At 37.6% G+C, this 23,016-nt stretch overlaps 1 long non-coding RNA gene across 2 annotated transcripts in view; it reads right to left on the bottom strand.

Moving 5' to 3' along the window:
* Positions 1 to 16,157, bottom strand: part of LOC146400331 (uncharacterized) — an 80,966-nt gene extending 64,809 nt beyond the window's left edge. For both annotated transcript variants that reach the window (XR_014812209.1, XR_014812210.1), the window contains exons 1-2: positions 15,905 to 16,157; positions 3,644 to 3,707 (exon numbers count right to left, since the gene is read on the bottom strand). This is a non-coding gene — a long non-coding RNA (uncharacterized LOC146400331). The remainder of the gene's footprint in view (positions 1 to 3,643; positions 3,708 to 15,904) is intronic.
* Between the last annotated feature and the right edge of the window lie 6,859 nt (positions 16,158 to 23,016).

Here is a 23,016-nt window from a genome sequence, read left to right as displayed (position 1 = left end):
GTGGCTCTGGCGCAGGACGGCGGCTACAGTTCCAATTAGACTCCTCGCCTGAGAACCTCCATATCCCATGGGTGCAGCCCTAGAAAAGACAAAAAAGACAACAAAAAAAAAAAATCTGAAGAAAACAAAATAAAGTTGTTAATATTCACATCAGATTAGTTAAGAATTGTCCCATCAGGTCCATTAGAACCAGACCACATTCTTACTCCCAGGGTGGGAGATGAGGGCTCGCTGCACAGAATGCCTCTTTCCTCTGCAGACTGGAAAATAGTTCTTTCTCTGTCTAAAGCTAAAACCAACTGGACAAAGACTCTGGGCTCCAGAGAGGCCTGACCATATTGAGTACTAAATTTCTTGGCCACATAAAACCACACAGACAGCAGGTGGTTCTATGAAGCTTTGGGGTTTTGTGGCAACAATAAGAGTCACATAAACAAGGGATGATACTGAGGGATTACCAAGTCCTCTGACCTTAAAAGAGTCAGAGAGTTTGAGTTCTAGCTGTATTTGTGAGTGACTAAAAAAAAAAAACAAATCAGAAATGACCAGTTAGGCCCCAGCAAACCCCTGGAGATTAAAAGGCCTGTCAGTAAAGAGTCTCTAAGGAAAGACTGGATAGATAGTCAGCTAATACATAAGCCTGTGGGAATTCAGAATTGCGGTATTTAGGAATATCAATCATTGTATTCCAACTCAAACATACCAATTACATTTGGAAAGAAGTATTAAATCAAATCTCTTGAGAAGTTAGGCTTGAAAGCTCTAAAGAAAGAGGTCTAGGTAATGAGAAAAACAGAGTGTAGAGTAGTGGTATAAAATAAAAATTCTACAAGTATGATACGCAGGAAGCAAAATCATTTAAAATAAATTTTTAAATTTAAACATAAAAAATTTTAAAGTTCTACTCTGAATATTCTTATATCAATTTACATAACCTCACATGCTTTCATTGACTGTTGAAATACAGCATTCTAAAACTAAAACTCACAAATTTATGAAATCTAAGAGTTAGAAGGAATTTTCTGAGAGCATCAGGACCAATTTCCCTTCAATAACACTTCAGATTTCCTTATACGACATCCCAAACCACAGGAACAAAAAAAAAAAAATGTGTTCTTGGATGGTATTGATGATCCGTGTAGGATGAACCAATCTCCTCAAATTACAGGCTAAACACATATGTTCTCTTAAGCAAGCCAAGGATTAAAAGGAATGTCACCTAGTTATGACTCAATCTTCTTTTTAAAAAAAACTAATTAATAGGCTCCTTTATCAATTAATCTCTACTAAAGAAAACATATTAAATATCTGCTTAGAAGTCAAGTTAATCATAAAGAAGAAAAAATAAAACTTCTGAATATTAGGGTTTAGTAACTTGTTTGTGGGAATAGAGCACAGCATCTGTTAGAATTCAGAATGAACTCTGGACTATAATTTTGATGGAGACACACAATGTTATTTTCTTAGCTCCTATGACTTAACTTCTTTTCATGAACCATAGAATAATTTTCAGTCTACAGTAAACATTTCTAGTGTTGGTGGTATGGCATTATGTTAATTTGGTTGTAAATCACTCACACATATTGTAAGAAAATAAGAAGTGGGAGGGGACTGGCCATGAATACTTTGGTTTGTCTTATTCTTTGCACTGTAGGATAATGTCTCAATAAGGATTTTAAATCTTTTGAAAGGAGCTTTTAAGTACTCACATAGTGCTGGCCCTATTTCACATACTGAAAGGGGCACACAAGACATGCAGATGGCTTTTAATTATGCACTGCTCCTGATAACACCAGTTGGGGTTGGCTTATTGGCCTTTCTCTTCTGCCAGAAAGGATCAACTCATAGGATTTGGATCTTCAATGCCTCATATTTAAGGCACTGCAATTCTTTAAGCTGCTGATATGTTGTTAGGGCAATGGTGAAAAATAAAAATCGCTGTTGCAGAGGACCTTTTAGAGGGAATTATTAGAACTGTCTTAAAGTGATCTTGTCTAGACTGGTTCCTGTAACATTGCCCTGGATTCTCTAATTCAAAACCTTCAACTGTTTCTCCAAAGATTGCTGTCAATGGTGTTCCAAAATTTAAGCTGTTTGTGTAGCTTTGGAAGCAAAACATACGTTTTTGAAGGGACAGAGGCTTTCAAAATTTCCATGATGAGTGAACATACTTTTCAAGTGTTTTGACAGAACTACTGTCACCAATATTACTAGAACACTCCACTCAATACATAAAAGAGATTTTTAGTGGCATAAAAATACTGAAAATAAATGCTAAATCTCTGAAGGAAAATGTGCTCATCAATTTTAAACAGTTAACAAGATGGAGTTCCTTGGGGGAAATTATGACGATGCTCTCCTTTGCAATTTATTTGCCTTTGTATTGAGCCTGGCCTTATTTTCTTAGTCACCAAAGAGAAATAAGAAATTAAGATGTAGTGAATTAAAAATATAAACTATAATAGAACATATGTGAGGAATATTTTTAGATAATTAAATAATAAGCCTTATCATTTGTCAGAAAAGAAGAGGGAAAAAAATTATTTAAGATTCTTAAATAATTTTTGGAGAAAAAACTAAGATTCTAAGTCCAAATGACACACATCACACTACTATAGGTCACTGAAAAAAGTTAACTGATAGAAAAATATCAGTGAAATGGAAGATTTGAGCTCATTTTAAGTTTGTAATACAGTTTATGGAAGCCAAATATGTGGAAGTGTGTGGAAAAGATTTACATGGCATAAAGAATTACATGAACTGTATTATTAGAAAATGAAAGTATACTCTCTGCTGGAATTATTAGAGCTGCTTAGCTAGTCACTTTTCCCAGACAGTGACCCTCCAAAATGAATGCGAATGTTCTACTCTCCTTAGAGCTCTAGCCCATCTACATATAGGATAATCCCTGAAAAGCTCAGTGGGTCTGAGATGCACCCTTTTCTGAAGAAATCAGATTCTGACATCAGGTTGATAGCTCCTATTTTCTGTAGGTCATAAAAATCTAAGGGAAAAACTGCCAAAGTAATTTCTTTTAATTTTTGCTTCCGTGAAATGTATTCTCTGCTCTCCTTTGTACCAATCATATTTAAAACAAATTTCTTTTATTTCCCTAGGAAGCGAAGCTCATGCTTTACGGATATGACAGTTACTATACCATTCTACATATTTGGTATAATTAGCCTTTTCCTATGTTTTGAACAATTCAACCTCTTCCAGCTGAGCAACATCATAGAAATATGGCCATCTCAATGCTTCTTAAGTCAGGCTAAATCCTGTAACTTAAAATAGATTGATGGTTGCCAATAATTCTTTTGGGTATTTTCTAATTTTGATGGACAGAGATGTCACCACATAAGTCCTGCTATAGTAATTTCACATCTCTCATAAAGAAAATGAGATTTTTTTTACTGAAGTCAAAAATTAGCCCTTTGGGGTTGGCTACTAGAATAGCTCTGACTCAAAAGTTCTAGGAACATGGACTCTGGAAAATATCCAAAGTCAAGAGTTCAAAAGAGTGTAAAACCACAATAAAATAACAATTATACTTATCATATTGGCAAATACTAAAAGAAAGTTATTTTAACCAATGTGTTGGAAAGCTTGATATTTAAAATAGAAAATAAAAGAAATTGAAACCTACCTTATTCCAAACAGAGTTGAGACAGATCATAAACTGTATCAGGAAAATTAGACCCATAGAGCTCCTAGAAGAAAACACAGGAGAATATCTTTGTAACCTGTAGTAGGCAGAAATGTCATAGAACATACAAGAAACAACTAAGTATAAAAGAAGAAAATTGATATAATGCACTTTATTCTAGTTAAAATTTCTGCTTACAAAGCTACACTCTAGAAAATAAAATTCACAACACATATATCTGATGAATTGCGTCGAAAATATATTTTAAAATGCCTATAAATCAGTAATTTTAAAAACTCAATTTGTAAAGATGGACAAAAGACCTGTACAAATCCTTTACCAAAAAAAATATGAATAGCCAATAAGCATACTCAAAGCAGCTCAACATACTTAGTCACAAGGAAAACACAAATTAACATTCCCATAGCCACTAGAGTAGCTAAAATCTAAAAGACTGACAATACAACCATTTGCCAGGATAAAAAGCATCTAGAAAATTCACGCATTGCTGGTGGAAGCATAAAGTTGTACAATCACTTTTGAGAGCTACATACCAGTTTCTTTAAAAGTTAAATATGCATCTCCCTTAGACTCAGTAATCCCATTTTAGGTATTTATTCAAGACAATCTAAATGAAAAACACATGTCCACAAAAAGTTGTATTCATTATAGTTCAAAACTGGAAATAACACAAATACTTATCAACTGGAGAGGAGTTTTTTTTCAATGTGTTATCATAATACAACAAAATACTACTGATATATGCAACAACATGGATGAGTCTCAAAACGAAAGCAAAGAAGCTAGAAATAAAGTAATACGTCCTGTATGATTCTATCTTTATGAAGTCCCAAAATAGGTAAACTTAGAAATGAAAGCATTGCTTGTCTCTGTGGAATAAGAATTAAAGAAAAGGGTATACTCTAACTCTCTAGCTAATGGAAATGTTCTACATCTTTTTTGTGTATGGCAGTCAGATGAGTATATATTGTAAACATAGATACATAATATATTCCTAGTGGTAGAATAAATTAATGAAGAAATACTTGGCAGTCAACTCGATAATGAATCTTAAAAGACTTAAAAATATGAAAAGCCTTTGACCAAGTAATTCTATTTACAGGAATATATTTTAGGGACACAATCAGAGATCTGAGTGTGCGCACGTATACACATATACATATATGTGTTTACTGTGTATAGATTTATAGCAATAGAATTTTCATCCCAGTATTTACAACACAGAAAAACTAGAATAACCTAAATGTCTGAGGATGGGGTTTAATTAATAATGATACATCTGTACCTTGAATATTATATAGCTATTAAAAAATTTAATGGTGAGTAAAAGTATTTTTGAATATGATAATAAACAAAAAGGAATTTTTTAACAGTATATAATAATGGGGAGAAAAGTATATATAAATGAACATTAATTTGGCTGCTTTGACACTAACAGTGGTTTAAACAAAATGGAAGGTTTACTCTTCCCTTCTGTAAGTACTGCCATTCACTCTTGGCAGATAGGCAGCGCTATTCCACACAGTCATCTGAAGACAGAGATCTTTCTAACCTAGTTGCTCCACCAACCCCAGCATACCCTCTCCCACGTGATTAAAGCTAGCTCACTATCACCATGTCCGCTTTTCATCCCAAGGAAATGGTGAAAGAGAAAGTGGAAAGGAAGCAGCTTCCTTTTAAGAATGTGAACTCGAAGCTGCATACACCACTTCTCCTTTGCCACCAGTCAGAGCATGGTCATAACATGTTTCTCAGTCAGCTTGGGCTGCTCCAACAAAATACCAGCGACTGGATGGCTTATAAACAGTAGAAATTAATTTTTCATGGTTCTGGATGCTGGAAGTCCAAGATTATGGCACCAACATAGTTGAGTCAAGCCCCTCTTTTGATTGGCAGAATTCTCCTTGTACCCTCACATGGCAGAAGGTTAGGGAGCTCTGTGGGATCTCTTTTATAAGGGCACTAAATCCCATGCATGAGGACTCTACCCTAATAACCTAATCACCTACCAAAAGCCTCATCTACTAATATCATCACCATTGGGGGTTAGGATTTCAACATGAGTGTTGCAGGGACACGAGCATTCAGATCACAGTACCAAACTACCAAGAAGGCTCAGAAATGTCTCTAACTGGGCCACCATGTGTCCACCCCAAACTGGTGAGAGGACAGTTCCAATGCTAAAAGGAAAAAAGGGAGCATAGATGCGCTTGAATGAATATCTTGGAGGCAACAGTGGAACTCTCGTTTAAGCAAACTGCATCATCAATGTTTCCGCTAGCACAGAGAATTAAACCATTAGGAAAAACACAGATATTGACAACTCTGAATCAAAAAGTGACATGGGACTGTTAGACTCTGAATGGGATAGGACTATATTAACCAATTTGCTTAAGTCTTCCTTTTTAGATCTGTTCCAAAGCCATCTATATAGAAGTCTCTATCTGAACAAGTCTAAAAGAACTTTTCCGACTGGAGTGAGGTGGTATCTCATGGTAGTTTTGATTTGCATTTCTCTTACAATCAACAATGTTGAGCATTTTTTCATGTGTTTGCTGGACATCTGTATATCTTCCTTGGAGAAATGTCTATTTAGGTCTTTTGCCCATTTTTCCATTGATTGGCTTTTTTGCTGTTGGGTTGTATAAGTGGCTTATATATTCTAGAGATTAAGCCCTTGTCCATTGCATCATTTGAAACTATTTTCTCCCATTCTGTAAGTTGTCTTTTTGTTTTCTTTTGGGTTTCCTTTGCTGTGCAAAAGCTTTTCAGTTTGATTAGGTCCCATGGGTTTATTTTTGCTCTAATTTCTATTGCTTTGGGGGACTGACCTGAGAAAATATTCATGATGTCGATGTCAGAGAGTGTTTTGCCTATGTTTTCTTCTGGGAGTTTGATGGTGTCCTGTCGTATATTTAAGTCTTTCAGCCATTTGGAGTTTATTTTTGTGCATGGTGTGAAGGTGTGTTCTAGTTTCATTGCTTTGCATGCAGCTGTCCAGGTTTGCCAGCAATGCTTGCTGAATAGACTGTCTTTTTCCCATGTGATGTTCTTGCCTCCCTTGTCAAAGATTAATTGACCATAGGTGTCAGGGTTTATTTCCGGGTTCTCTATTCTGTTCCATTTGTCGGTCTGTCTGTCTGTTTTGATACCAGTACCACGCTGTTTTGATGACTGTGGCTTTGTAATATTTTTGAAGTCTGGGAGAGTTATGCCTCCTGCTTGGTTTTTGTTTCTCAGGATTGCTTTGGCGATTCTGGGTCCTTTGTTGTTCCATATAAATGTTTGGATTGTTCGTTCTAGTTCTGTGAAAAATGTCATGGGGAATTTGATAGGGATTGCATTGAATCTGTAGATTGCTTTGGGTAGTATGGCCATTTTTACAATATTGATTTTCCCAATCCAGGAACATGGAATATCTTTCCATTTCTTTACATCTTCTTTGATTTCTTTGATTAAAGTTTTATAGTTCTCAGCATATAGGTCCTTTACCTCTTTGGTCAGGTGTATTCCGAGATATTTGATTTTGTGAGGTGCAATTTTAAAAGGTATCGTATTTTTGTATTCCTTTTCTAATATTTCATTGCTGGTATACAGAAATGCAACTGAATTCTGAATATTAATCTATATCCTGCTACTTTGCTGAATTTATTAATCAGTTCAAGTAGTTTTGGGGTTGAGTCCTTAGGGTTTTCTATGTAGAGTATCATGTCATCTGCATACAGTGACAGTTTGATCTCTTCTCTTCCTATATGGATGCCTTTTATTTCTTTTGTTTGTCTAATTGCTGTGGCTAGGACTTCCAAAACGATGTTGAATAGCAGTGGTGAGAGTGGGCATCCCTGTCTTGTTCCAGATTTGAGTGAGAAGGCTTTCAGTTTTTCCCCATTGAGGATTATATTTGCTGTGGGTTTATCATAAATGGCTTTCATTATATTCAGGAATGTTCCCTCTATACCCACTTTGGCAAGGGTCTTGATCATGAATGGATGTTGGACTTTGTCAAATGCTTTTTCTGTGTCTATTGAGATGATCATATGATTTTTGACTTTTTTTTGTTAATGTGGTGTATGATGTTGATTGATTTGCGTATGTTGAACCATCCTTGTGAACCTGGGATGAACCCAACCTGGTCATGGTGTATAATTTTTTTGATATGTTGTTGGATTCGGTTGGCTAAGATTTTGTTGAGAATTTTTGCATCTATATTCATCAATGATATTGGGCGATAGTTTTCTTTTTTGGTGGTATCTCTGTCTGGTTTTGGAATTAAGGTGATGGAGGCATCATAGAATGTCTTTGGGAGTATTCCTTCTTCTTCAACCTTTTGAAAGAGTTTAAGGAGGATGGGCATCAATTCCTCTTTATATGTTTGATAGAATTCACCTGTGAAGCCATCTGGTCCTGGGCTTTTATTTGTAGGGAGTGTTTTTATGACATCTTCAATTTCATTTCTAGTGATCGGTCTGTTCCACCTCACACCAGTCAGAATGGCCATCATTAATAAATCCACAAATAACAAGTGCTGGAGGGGCTGTGGAGACAAGGGAACCCTCCTGCACTGTTGGTGGGAATGTAAACTGGTACAGCCACTATGGAGAACAGTTTGGAGATAACTTAGAAATCTATACATAGAACTTCCATATGACCCCGCAATCCCACTCCTGGGCATATATCCAGACAAAACTCTACTTAAAAGAGACACATGCACCCGCATGTTCATTGCAGCACTATTCACAATAGCCAGGACATGGAAACAACCCAAATGTCCATCAACAGATGATTGGATTCGGAAGAGGTGGTATATATACACAATGGAATACTACTCAGCCATAAAAAAGAATGACATCATGCCATTTGCAGCAACATGGATGGAACTAGAGAATCTCATACTGAGTGAAATGAGCCAGAAAGACAAAGACAAATACCATATGATATCACTTATAACGGGAATCTAATATCCAGCACAAATGAACATCTCCTCAGAAAAGAAAATCATGGACTTGGGGAAAAGACTTGTGGCTGCCTGATGGGAGGGGGAGGGAGTGGGAGGGATTGGGAGCTTGGGCTTATCAGACACAACTTAGAATAGATTTACAAAGAGATCCTGCTGAGTAGCATTGAGAACTTTGTCTAGATACTCATGTTGCAACAGAACAAAGGGTGGGGGAAAAAAAATGTAATTGTAATGTATACATGTAAGAATAACTTGATCCCCTTGCTGTACAGTGGGAAAATAAAAATAAAATAAAATAAAATAAAAGAACTTTTCCAAAAAGTATAAACTTTTTAACAGGAAAGAAAGCAGTATGTCAAAGTCTGACAGCATTTCTCCTTTCCTAATGGTAGAAGAGTGGATGTTCTAGTTAATGGCGTCTTAGAGTTGATGAAATAAAGTAAAATGTTAGTAATTATTTTATATTGCTAGGACTACGCTTGGTAATTATTTTACATAGTGGGATTACAACTGGTCTTTATATCATTCTTTACTCCTATTTTCTCACTTTTTGCAATAAATAAAAATAGATGAATAATACACATTTTAAATGGTCCAATGGGGTAGCCCAGTATGCCAGGAAGTCTAAACAAAGTATCAAAATATACTGTTTCTTAGGATGCATTATATAACAATCTGTGTGAATGTAATTGCATTTAAATATATGCATTTTATTCTGTAAAAAAATAAAAAATAAAAAATAAACTGGTAAAAAAAAAAGTATCAAAATATAAAAAAAAAAAAAAGATGGCCTGAGTATATTAATCCCAAGTGTTAAAGAGTAAGGTAAAGCAGAAGGGTGACATGTCTGAATCTGAAAGGTGGGAGTGGAGGATACTTGCAGGGACTGGGCATTTACATGGTCTCAGCTGTATGATGAATAGATTGTTTCCATTTAAAAGCTAAACATAAATATGACTAAGGAATGTGTCACCTTAGAATAAGTGAATGAATGTGTCAAACTAATCAATTACTATATATGTTAATTTATCTCTGAAGCTAAAAACCAAAACAGTCCCTTTTCTGCACCCAATTTATTTCAAAATTAGCAATGCATTATTTGAGTATATATAATTCTTTAATGTTCTCTGAGCTTCTTAAGCCTACCTGGCTTTCTTAATCTGGATAATGGCTCAAGTAATCTAACATGTTTTTAAAATTCACCCAAACATTCAATTTCATCCTTTTCATTTCACTAGTATCTTATTTATTTATTTATTTATTTATTTATCTCAACACATTATTATCTCACCATCTTACCCTCCTCTCTAGACAGTAATAATCACATTAGAAGTTTTAATCCAAATCAATTTCAGAACAACAAATTATTCTACAACAAAGAAACTATTCTATTCAGAAACAGAAAGCTAAAAAACAGGCTTATTTTGACTGTAAAATAGTACAAACTTATAGATAATTTAACTCTTTATAATCTTCGATCACACATCAATATTACCTGATTCTTAATTAGAAACAAGCAGGAGATCAAGTACTATATTCAGTATAGTGTCCACTCAAGCAACCTTATATGAATCAAGAGTACCTGTCAGGGAAATACAGCCATGAAAACAGTCCTTTTGGGAAAGCCATTAGATAGGTAGGTGGACAGACAGACAGATCAATCAATCCACTAAAAACTAATAAAAACAACCTGAACAACAGTTCAGATAATTTTGTCTGATCCCCCTTCCCAGACATGAGGGGAGCCCAGAGACTAAACTCAACTACGACTAATCACAGGGAGCAAAGCATATTTTCCCAGAGGCTGCAGCACATTAAACCAAATCAATCATATGAGCTGAGGGTTAAGGTAAAAGATGGACACCAAAAGCAATCCTTGGAAGATATCACAATCAGGTTATCAGTCCAAATGGATTAGGCTAAATGAGAAAAACAGAAAAGAGCCCACAAGCTGGAAACCATGGAATAAGAGAGAGAATGTTCAAAATAGAGAGTGAGAGGCATAGCATGAAAGAACTTCTTGACATGCAGCACAATTTTAGCTACTTTTTATAGAAAAATCACCACATGCTGCGTGAACAGGAAAGGTGCTATTAAGGTCACTCTACAGGCACATGTGGTTTAATCTGCACATCAGCCCTTCCATTGAACTGCTTCTTCCCCATGGTGCCTTTCTCTCCTTCAGTTACAAGTGTGAGCATATGATCCAGTTGGCCAGCACTTCCATTCAGTGATGGACCTACAGAATGGGCACATAACTCAAGCCAGACCAAATTTATTAGATTTGATAGAAGAACACGAAGGTGGATAATGTCTCCTACACTCTGTGAAAACCACAGAACCCAGGAGCTGCTAATGGCATAGAAGGTGCCTAACAATGAAGCCAAAAAGAGAAAAATGGATCCCAGCTACAGAGCAAGAGGCAGCATCTAGTATAACCTACGAGCTTCTGGATCCAGTCTTACTGAAGGACAACTCAACCCTAAACTTTTCAGTTACAAAAAAATTAACCAATTAATTCCACACATAGATAGAAAGCATTTATTGTATCTATGTCCTTATTTTTGTTGTTGTTGTTGTTGTTGTTGTTGTTGCTATTTCTTGGGCCGCTCCCGCGGCACATGGAGGTTCCCAGGCTAGGGGTCGAATCGGAGCTGTAGCCACTAGCCTACGCCAGAGCCACAGCAACACCGGATCCGAGCCGCGTCTGCAACCTACACCACAGCTCACGGCAACGCCGGATCGTTAACCCACTGAGCAAGGGCAGGGATCGAACCCGCAACCTCATGGTTCCTAGTCGGATTCGTTAACCACTGCGCCATGACGGGAACTCCTATGTCCTTATTTTTTAAAACAAATGAGAATATACTCTACACACTATTCCACACTTTGATTTTTTTCACTTAACAATATATTTGTAGAATGTCCACATTAGCACTTATAGATCTATTTTATCATTCTTTTTTTTTTGCTTTTTTTGCTTTTTAGGCCACACTCCTGGCATATGGAGGTTCCCAGGCTACAGGCAGAATCAGAGCTGCAGCTGCTGGCCTATGTCACAGCCACAGAAACGCAGGATCTGAGCCACGTCTGCACCCTACACCACAGCTCACGGCAACATTAGATCCTCAACCAATTGATAGAGACCAGAGATCAAACCTGCAACCTCATGGTTCCTAGTCAGATTCGTTTCCGCTGCACCACAACAGGAACTCCTATTTTATTATTCTTTATTAGCCGCATAAAATATCACTGTGTGGATTGTGACATAGTATACTCTGCTAATTCTTCATTGGTCAACATTTAGAATGTTTACAACCAGTTGCTAAATCAAACAAAACAACGAACAACCTTAGACTTGTGTCTAAATGTCTTTGTACTGTGTGCAAGTATATCTCTAGGCTTTCAGGGAGCAACTGAAAAGTTAACTCCAAAATTTATATGGCAATTCAAAAGATCTAGAATAGTCAATATAATTTTAAAGAAGAAACTGTGGACCATTCACAAAATGGATTTCAAGACTTACTATAAAGTTGCAATAATCAAGACTGTAGCTTTAGTTTAAGAATGGATAAAGAAATCGATGTACATAATGTAGAGTTCAGAAGAAAACTGTACATGTACATTTAAATGATTTTCAACAAAGATACCAAGATAACAATGGAAAAAGAAAAGTCTTCAATAAATTAAGCCAGAACCACGAGAAAAAAACTATGGAAAATATGAACCTCTACTTCTATCTTATATCATACACAAAAATGAATTTGAAATAGGCCATAAACCTAAATGCATACAGGCATATATTGAAGATACTATAGGTTCAGTTCCAGACCACTACAATAAAGCAAATATAAGAACAAAGAGTCACACAAGTTTTTTAGTCTTCCAGTGCATATAAAAGTGATGTATATACTATATTGTAGTCTAATAAGTGTACAATAGTTTTATGTTTAAAAAATAATGTATATACCTTAATTTAAAAATACTTTTTTCCTAAAAAATGTTAACTATCATCTGAGACTTCAACAAGTCATAACCTTTCCGCTGGTGGAGGATTTTGCCTCATTGCTGACAGCTACTGACTGATCAGGATGATGGTTGCTAAAGGCTAGGGTAGCTATGGCAATTTCTTAAAATAAGACAACAATGAAATTTACCACATTGATTGACTCTTTTTTTTTTTTTTTTTTTTTTTGTCTTTTTTTGCTATTTCTTGGGCTACTCCCGAGGCATATGGAGGTTCCCAGGCTAGGGGTCCAATCAGAGCTGTAGCCACTAGCCTACGCCAGAGCCACAGCAACACGGGATCCGAGCCGCGTCTGCAACCTACACCACAGCTCACGGCAACGCCGGATCCTTACCCACTGAGCAAGGCCAGGGATCAAACCCGCAACCTCATGGTTCCTAGTCAGATTCGTTAATCACTGCGCCACGACGGGAACTCCCTGATTGACTCTTCACAAATGATTTCTCTGCAGCCTACAATGCTGTTGGGTAGCATTTACTCACTGTAGAAGTTCTTTCAAAATTGGAGTCAATCTTCACAAAACCTGCCATTGTTTTATCAACTAAATGTATGTGATATTCTTAATCCTCTGTTATCATTTCAGCAGTCTTCATAGCATCTTTACCAGGAGTGGACTCCTTCTCAAGAAACCACTTTCTTTGCTCATTCATAAGAATCAACTCCTTACCCGTTAAAGTTTTATCATGAGATTGTGGCAATTCAATCATATCTCCAGGCTTCCACCTCCAATTCTAGTTCTCTTTCTTTTTCCACCACATCAGCAGTGAATTTCTCTACTAAAGACCCAAACCCCTCAAAGTTAACCATGAGAGATGAAACAACTTCTTCCCAACTCCTGTTAATGTTGATAATTTGATCTCTTCTCATAAATCACACTTGTTCTTCACGGCATCCAAAATGGTGAATCTTTCCCAGAAAGTTTTCAATTTACTTTGCCCAGATCCATTAGAAAAATCACTAGTGAATGGCTAGTGAGTGGAGCAGCCACAACACAAACAACACCTACCAATTAAGTTTGCCATCTTATAATGGGTGCAGTTTGTGATGCTCCAAAGCAATTACAATAGTAATACTGAAGATCACTGATCACAGATCACTATAACAAATATAACAAACATGAAAAAGTTTGAAATATTGTGATAATTACCAAAATGTGACAGACACAGGAAATGAGTAAATGCTGTTGGAAAAATGATGCTGACAGACTTGCTCAACACAGTGTTGCTACAAACCTTCAATCTGTAAAAAAATGTAAAATCTGCAAAGCACAGTAAATTGAAATGCAATAAAAAGAGGTATGCCTGTATGCTAAAACCGTAAGGTTTACCAGAAAAAAAATGAGGAGAGTATCTTTAAAACCTTGGGCAAAAGTCCTGAATAGACACTTCCCTAAAGAAAATGTGTGAATGGCCAATTAGCACAAGAAAAGGTACTCAGCATCACCGGTCCGCAGAGAAATGCAAAATACAACTACAGTTAGATACCACTTCACACCTAATGGAACAGCTTAAATTTAAAAACTGACAACACCAAATGTTAGCAAAGAAATGGAGCAATGTACATTAAGCAACAAACCTGCTGGTGAAAGTATAAAGTAGTACAATCACTTTATAAAACTGTTTAGCAGCTTACTATAACATTAAACATACACTAATGCTATGATCCAGCAATTGGATTCCTAAGAAATTACCCAGAAGACGTGAAAACCCGTAACCACAAAAAGTCTTGCACAAAATTGTTCATAACAACATTATTCATAATAGTCAAAAACAAAAGTATCAGCAATAGGAAAATAAATGATAGTATATTTTTAAAATGGAACATTACTCAGCAATAAATGGAGGATATTAGAATAAAAAGGAGTAAATGTTGGTATAATAACATGAACAGGTTTTCAGAATTATACTGAATGAAAGAAGCCAGACACAAAAGAATACACACTGTATGATTCCATTTACGTTAAGTCCAAGAACAAGCAGAACTAACCTACACTGAAAGAAATCTGAAAAGTACAGCCTACAAAGGTGAGAACTAACTGGACTGGGACAAAAAGGAACTTTCTAGGGAAATGGGAATGTTTTTGATTGGGAGCTTGGCAGCACAGCACATATTTCTTAAAACTCATCAAATTATACACTTTAATATTTATATATTTCTGTATATGGGAATTTTACCTAAACAAAAATAATCATTTTATTGTAATTTTAAAGAAATTGAGGGAGTGAGTGAAACTGAATGTATATATTCAAATCACCTCTTTACCTGGGAGTCAAGCTATTTCTAATTTTTTACCATTATAAGAATGAATAATTACATAGATCACTGGCTGAGTTCCCCAAAGTAGAATTTATTAAAGATGTTACTTAAGATTTTTGAGACACATTGTAAAACTTCTTCCCATAAGTAATGGACCATCTTGGAATCTCATCTACAGTGTTTGAAAATACCCATTTCCCCCACCTAGCCAATATTAAGTACTGTCATTTTATAAGCAATTAATGATGAGACACTGGATTATACTAAGACACTAGTAAGAACTTCTAAAACTCAGAGAAAAATTACTCCATCCTAGGAACTGTTCCAAGCAATATACCTCTATTAACACCTATTTAATGTGAAAAACAACCTTGAGAGAGACACTACTATGATCCCATTTCACAGGTAGGCAAATCAAGCAAAGACAGCTGCCCAAAGACACTCGCCCAAAGTTACCCAGTTAGTAAGTTTTAGAGCTTGGTCGACAAACTCAGGAATTCTAGTTCCAGAGTTCGTGCCCTTATCTGCGATAACATTTTCTCATTGTTATTTTAAATACTGGATGATTTACTTTTGGTGTGGTTGAGCTTTCTCTCATTTGCTGGCCTTTCCTGAATTGCCTTTTCATGTTCTGGGCTCACTTTTCTAATGGGGCATTTGTCAGGGTTTGCATTTTTTTTTTTTTTTTAAAGGAATAATTCCCAGGGGAGTTCCCGGCGTGGCGCAGTGGTTAACGAATCCGACTGGGAACCATGAGGTGGCGGGTTCGGTCCCTGGCCTTGCTCAGTGGATTAAGGATCCGGCGTTGCCGTGAGCTGTGGTGTAGGTTGCAGACACAGCTCAGATCCTGAATTGCTGTGGCTGTGGAGTAGGCCGGCAGCTACAGCTCGGATTCAACCCCTAGCCTGGGAACCTCCATATGCTGCGGGAGCGGCCCAAGAAATGGCAAAAAGCCAAAAAAAAAAAAAAAAAAAGGAATAATTCCCAGGACAAAACTCACAGAAGGTAATATTTACAAAGGCTCTCGTGGTCCCACCGCATGTCGCTCCGCGAGGCTCCCATGCCGGACCATTAACTCATCCAACAACTGCTCAGCTGAAAATGATGGCGCTTTCCCCACGCGGCGCCCACCACCTCCGCCACGTACAGTAAAAAACGCTGGCCACTCCACTTCTGGCCTCTCCACCTCTGGCCTCTCCACCGGTCACACAAGCCCACAAGCCTCCTCTGGGGAGAAGCCCAGAAGCCACAACGGCGGCTGCGCAGCACCTTCCCAACATGCCATGCGCGCCGCATGCCCGGCGGGAACTTGCCGGGATTTTGGGGGGAGGGGAGGTGGTGAGCTTCATTAGAGATTAAGGATATTAACCCTCTCTCGGTGTTCTCTGTTGAAATAGTCTCCCAAGATATTTTTCTTTTGCCACATATTTTTCATAATGTTTCACATTATTTTATAACTTTTAAAATGGGTAATTTTTTTTCTTTTGTTAAGCGCTGCCTATGAGGTCTGAAGTATCAAGAAGACACTAATACGGCCTATAAACGTATTGTCTCTTAGCTACTTTAGACTCTAAAATGAGTTTAAAATTTTAGTTAGATAAATTTAAGATAGATGCATGTATTTGGACTCTAGCAAAAGTAGAATAAACTATAATGGTGAGCATCTTTCTAATTACCCTTCATGTCAGGTACATTCGTAAAACATATCACTTGTAATATTTTAATACGGGGTGGGGGGAATGACAAAATGTGTTCCCCTCTAAGGAAGAGAAGCACATCCATTGGGCAAGCCAAAGATTGCGGCGTCTCCTTGACTCCTCTTTCCTGTTACTCATTCAACATCCAATCTATGGGTCACGTCCTCCAAAACGTATCTCTAATAGGTTAATTTCCCTGCCTCTCCTTCACTACTATCCCAATCCAAGCCACCATGCCCCATCATCAGAACTATCACTATAGGTGGGGTCACCTCTCTTCCACTCTTGTCCCCTCATCCGTTCTCCACCCAACAGCCAGAGTGATCCTTTATAATGGACATAGCATGGTCTCTTTTCCCTGTTTAAAATTTCTAATGACTTTCCAATGACGGTTAAAATAAAAACCAGCTTCTTTCCTAGCTCACCAAGTCCTAGGTGATCTCCTCCTTGCTTTCCTTTCCACCAGCATCTTGGGCTACTCTCCCCCTCATACACTAGGTTCTGCCACAAAAGCCTTCCTTAAGCTCCTCCAACACACACTGAAGTTCTTTTTTTTTTTTTGCTTTATAGGGCAGCACACATGGCATATGGAAGTTCCCAGGCTAGGGGTCAAATCAGAGCTACAGCTGCCGGCCTACACCACACCCATAGTAATCCCAGATCCTAGCAGATCCTAGCCACATCTTCAACCTACACCACAGCTCACAGCAATGCTGGATCCTTAACCCACTGAACGAGGCCAGAGATTGAACCCACATCCTCATGGGTCCTCGATGGGTTTGTCAACTGCTTAGCCACTATGGGAACTCCCCAGACTGAAGTTCTTGAGCACCTTTTGCCTCTGGCAAGCTGTTCCTGAGCGTTAAATGCTACCCTGCTGACTCCATCCCCTCCAATCTTTGCATAGTTTGAAAGCACCTAGACCGGGAAGTCTTCCTGGGCCTCCCAGTCCCTCATATGATGTCACCCTACTTACTTCTCTATACACTACTTGTCACTTTGATTTTTTATTTATGTTCATTATTTACTCACATATTTTTGTCTGCCCTTGCTAAAATGTAAGCTCCATGTCTTCAGTCTTTGTCTGTCTTGTTAACACTATAATCCAAGCACCAGTAACAGTGCCTACACATAGTGGCAGGTCCTCAGTAAGTACTTATTAAAAGGAGGAATTGTATCCAGAAATTATCTAATACCAAAAGATAAAAAGAAACTGAATATTTATATTCAATGTATAACAGATAACTTTTAGAAAGTTAGAACAACCCTGAAATAGAATGTCACAGCTCCAAGGCAGTATTCCAAAAAAGAGATTAGACAACCACTTATTAAGAAAGCTAGAGATTTTAAATCTAAAATATGGTAAACAAATGATCCAGTCTACTAAACAGAAACAGATCATGGACATGGAGAGCAGACTTGTGTTTTCCAGGAGTGAGAGGGGAAAGAAGGGGATGGATGGGGAGTTTGGGGTTGGTGGATGCAAACTATTACATTTAGAATAAATAAGTAATGGAGTCCTACTGTACAGCACAGGGAACTGTGTCTAGTCTCGATTAGAACATGATGGAAGATAGTATGAAAAAAAAGAATGCATATTTATTTTATGGCTGGGTTGCTGTTGTACAGCAAAAATTGAACGAACACTATAAATCAACTATACTTAAATTTTTAAAAAATTTTTTAAAAAGAAAGCTAGATATTTTTATTCCAGGCAATATGACCAAACTTCAGTCTTCCTCCTCATTTTGTATTGCTTGCATTTGCTACTCTGAACCTCTGCGCATTCTGCAATCCTTGTCCTCCATGGTCTTATTCTTTGGGTTGCCAACTGCCCTCAATCCTTGCCTTACTCTTTGAACTTGACCTACAGTTTTGGGCTTCCTGTCTCCTTGAAATAATTTTTGTTCTTTAGGAAGTAAACATAAAAGCAATAACAGAGAACAGCTATAGACAGCAAATCACATAAATTCATTATTATTGCTCCTGGACCATTCACGCATGCTAAGAAAGAATTCATAGTTGTCAGGTTCTGAGATGGCTCAGAATTCCTATCATACGTGGAAGCTTGTTTCTAATACCTTCATTCATATGTTTCTAATACTACCTTCTTTCATACGACAGATTGTTAACATTTATGAGAAGTGTTTTAATGTCATTACAACATACAATTTCTCCTCTAAAAATGGAGTAACTATTAGCGAAAAATTTCAACTGACCCCCTACCAATTTGTAAAGATACCATAGGGACAGAAATAAAAGAATTTACAAAATCATACATTCTGGGGCTAAAATAAGCTCCACACTACATATGCCTTAACGAAATGACAAAGGATTACATTCTGTGAATTTCCAGGGTCATAAAAAGAAAAAAAACAACAAATATTAAATCCAGTAATGTCAAGGTTTTCTCTCTCTGGCATCTTATTCAAAGATGCATTTTTATGCTTCCATGCCATGCTTTTTAGATTATCAAATAGTAGCATATGTAACTATATTATAAATAATTTACTTGACGACTATGCATGCCTGCTCTTTTAAATCTAATAATTTAGAGCTTCCGGAAGATTTATAATGTACCAACGGTTCACTCAGAACAGGTTTAAAAGTATGCTGTCCTCCAGCAGAACATTAGCCTTCACACCTGTTGTAAGGAACAAAGACATAGATTTTTCTAGTACTCCTCATAACAACTAAATACAGTCTGTTACAGGTGAAAAAGTCTTAAGTCAATTCTCTTTAAAAGGGGCCTCTTTGAATATTTTAATGTCCTTGGACATATTTTTCAAATGTGAAGAATTTAAATGTCCATATAAACATTTTAGTCCTTTTCTATTTATTTCTGAAAGCATTGTTCATTCCCATAACAGCAAATGTATATGGAGTGATTTAGTTGTATAAATTTGTCATTAAATTTACACCTTTCTGCACTTGTAAAGTGAAGTGTTTTTGAGAGTAGGCAGCTTGTCTACACTTATACCCAACTTCATTTACATCAAAGATCCTTTATTTCAAATATACAAGTAAGTAACCAAAGCCCTTTTGTTCCTATCGGAGGAACTGTCCAGTCCGGGCGTGAATCCTGGGAACAGGTGGCTGGTAAAATTCACCCAAATCGAAGTATTTTGCTAACCTACCGGTATTCTCTACTGGAGCTAGTAATTTTTTAAAAGGAACATGCTTGAGAATAACACACCAGCATAATGAAGTGATTTTGTTAACCTCGAACAAGATAAAATACTTGTCATACACTCAGGGGCCACCTGTGTCCTTAGTTTTGACAACCATTTTCCCCTTCGCCCTCCCACCAAGAGCTGGTCCTCTGGGCATGGCTGGTCAGTGTCTGACTGCTCCCTCTCCCCTGTGTCCTCTTCCCCTTCAGTCTTCTTGTGTAGACTGTGGTGCATTCATGTGCTCCTGCTGTGGTTATTCTGCACCTCTTTATTGCACTAGTCAGGCTTTCCTGCTCCAATGACTAGTTCTTAAGAGAGTCACCTTGTCCTTCTCCTCTAATTGCTGGCTCTTGCACACTTTTTCTCTCTTCTGCGTTTGCTCAGTTGATGCAATGCCACTGCCCCTTTCAGGTTGAAAACACTTTGCTTTTGGTGAATTTCTTGGAAACTTCTTCATCTTTTCAGTCTGAGTGTCTTTAGAGGACAGGCCATTCTTTAGAACAACGGCTACCCAACTAACTCATGGCATTGCCAATGGCTGGCTTTAATATCTCAGTATTTGCTAAGGTAAGGGTTCAACTGAAAGGGCCCAGATGTACCCCAAGAATTAATCTTAAATGGCATAATGTTGATGTCACACAGCTGAGTGGAATGGGTTCAAGAGAGCTATGAAATGTGTCAACTGCTCCTCTCATATTGGCTAATTTGAGCATACTTCCACTGAAATATCCTCCTTTATATCACTCTATCTGATCCATCCTTCAAGGTCCAATCAGTCTGAGTGAGTGAGTGCCTGTAAGAATGCCCCGTCTAGCTCTAAAAGCCCAGAAACCAGCATGTCAGGAGATGCCTCTGTGGCACCTAAGGGAACCTCCTGCCTTTTCTTCCCATCCTGCTTGCTCTGTTTCGGTGTCTCTCATTCCCACCACATAATTGATTATCCCTCTAGCAAACCCATTGTATTAACTTCCATAATTATATGTGGAAGAATTTACATGTCCATATAAACATTTTAGTCCATTTCTATTTATTTCTGAAAGCAATGTACATGGACTATTATACATACCTCCCTAGTGGCTGTGCTTTTAGAAAACTGGGCTGAAGACAATTCCTCATGGCCAGACTTCACTCTGGTTAATACAAAAGATGAAATGAAAACATGGAAAAACTGAAACACACACCTGTGAGGACCTATTTGCCCCAGCACTGGCCTCTTAACAAAGGCTGACAAATTCAAGTTTTGATCACCAGCCACCATTAAAAAAAAACACAAACAGATGCCAACTTTCCCCTCATTCAGGAGCAATCCAGGTTCACAACTTCTGAGTCTTTACCTGGCTCCAGACTTTTCATTCTGAGTCCTTATCTTTCAATGCCTCCAGACCTCCAGGCTGACACTCATGGTATATACTCCTTGGCAGAGGAGCCTCAGATTTCTTCAACAAACATTGCTTTGACTTACACCTCTGTTCCCCAAATCCTCTGTCACTGCAGTTGGGTCTCTCCACCACGGCCTTGTCTTTACAAGCTGTAATCCCAGAAGAAGAAAACGGGATTCTGGGTAATTTTTACTTCATTTTTAATTTCACTTTTTTTCCTTTTTAGGGTCACACCCATGGCACAGGGAAGTTCCCAAGTGAGGAATCAAATCGGAGCTGCAGCTGCCAGCCTACACCACAGCCACAGCAACATGTGATCGGAGCCATGTCTGCAACCTACACCTCAGCTCACAGCAATGCCAGATCTCCAACCCACTGAGTGAGGCCAGGAATCAAACCGGCATCCTCATGGATACGAGCTGGATTCATTTCTGCTGTGCCACAACGGGAACTCTCTCAATTATTTTTATAGTGATAGTTGGTTTATCATAAGAGTTTTGTGAAATAAGTCCTGGTTTCTTTAAAAAGAAAGATAAATCTAGAAAGAGGCAAGATCCCACAGACATTATATAGTACGACTCCAAAAAGTTACTTGAAACCATTAATGGCAAAATATTTCCTATAACATGAGAAATTCATTCACATTTAAAATACATAAAACATGTCCCAAATGAAAAAAATTACATGCAAATTATACATTCTGAAATAAAGGGAATAATTAGCCAGCTCTGAACTGCAAGCAAAATGTCTGCAACTTAAAGATTCTTGTTTTTCACCAACTCTCATCAACTCCTTTAATTTCCTCCCACCTTTAATGTTATTTTTATGTAAAAAAGTAAAAGTATGTTACTTTTCAGTCAGTACAGAGGTTACTAGTTGAAATTCAGCCAACAATTCTAAGCCACTTTGAACTTGCATCTCATTAAAAATAAAAACATTTACCAGTACTGTATTCCAGTTCCCTAGGTAACCAAGATTCCACTTCAAAAAAACGGACTGGATAGTCACAAGAAAGCATAACACACACATATACTAAACCAAACAAAAGGCAGTTTTACTTCATTTGCTAAAATAGATTTGACCAAGTGCTTCTACATGATGGCAGATGGTAGCTGCATTAATATTTATGTTGGACATGGCAAGAGAGGCTCCGAGGAAAAGGACTTTAGATTGGAGATTTATACTTGGAAATGGGTAAAAATCAGGTTGTCAGTGTAAAATGATCACAGGCTCCCAAATATGAGTATGAATCCATACTCTGCTACCCTACAGATAGATTATCTGAACCTCAGTTTCCCCATGAATTAGAACTAAATCATATAAGACTGTAATGGGAATTAAATGACATAATGCTTGTAAATCATACTCATAGCTACCATTCTCCACAGGCTCACGCTGGACCAGGCATGCATAACAACTTGATGTGGTAAATACGGGTATCTCCATTTTACAGACAAAGGAAATGAATTTTTGAGAATTCAGATAACTTGACAATAGGCACACAACTGACAAGTGGCATAGGCAAACTTCAAAGCCAAGGCCTCAAAGTCCTTGCTCAGAACCGCTCCATTGTTCTGCAGCAGGGTGGTACGTGAATCGCAGTAGGAAGTCTATAATGCTCATGCTTATCAATTACTATTGTAACTGCAAGGGGTATTTCAAGGGCTTCCAAGTTGCACACCTCTAGGGGAACTATTCACATCAGAGTCTACATGAATGGCACACCCTGAGGAATCATACAGTACGCAGTTAGCACTTCTAGACACAGTGACCCTAGGCACAATTTCTCATGGATCTTTGTGATCAAGAAAGGAAAAATGGAATTAGATTCAAAAGAGGGTTTCTATTTACAATGGGCCAATA

This window comes from Sus scrofa, chromosome 8 (assembly GCF_054392235.1).
Source record: "Sus scrofa isolate SSC_HxYL_T2T_F1_AM1 chromosome 8, Sscrofa_HxYL_maternal_Yorkshire_Landrace_v2.0, whole genome shotgun sequence".
Lineage (NCBI taxonomy): Eukaryota > Metazoa > Chordata > Mammalia > Artiodactyla > Suidae > Sus > Sus scrofa.
This window is presented reverse-complemented; position numbering and strand designations above follow the sequence as displayed.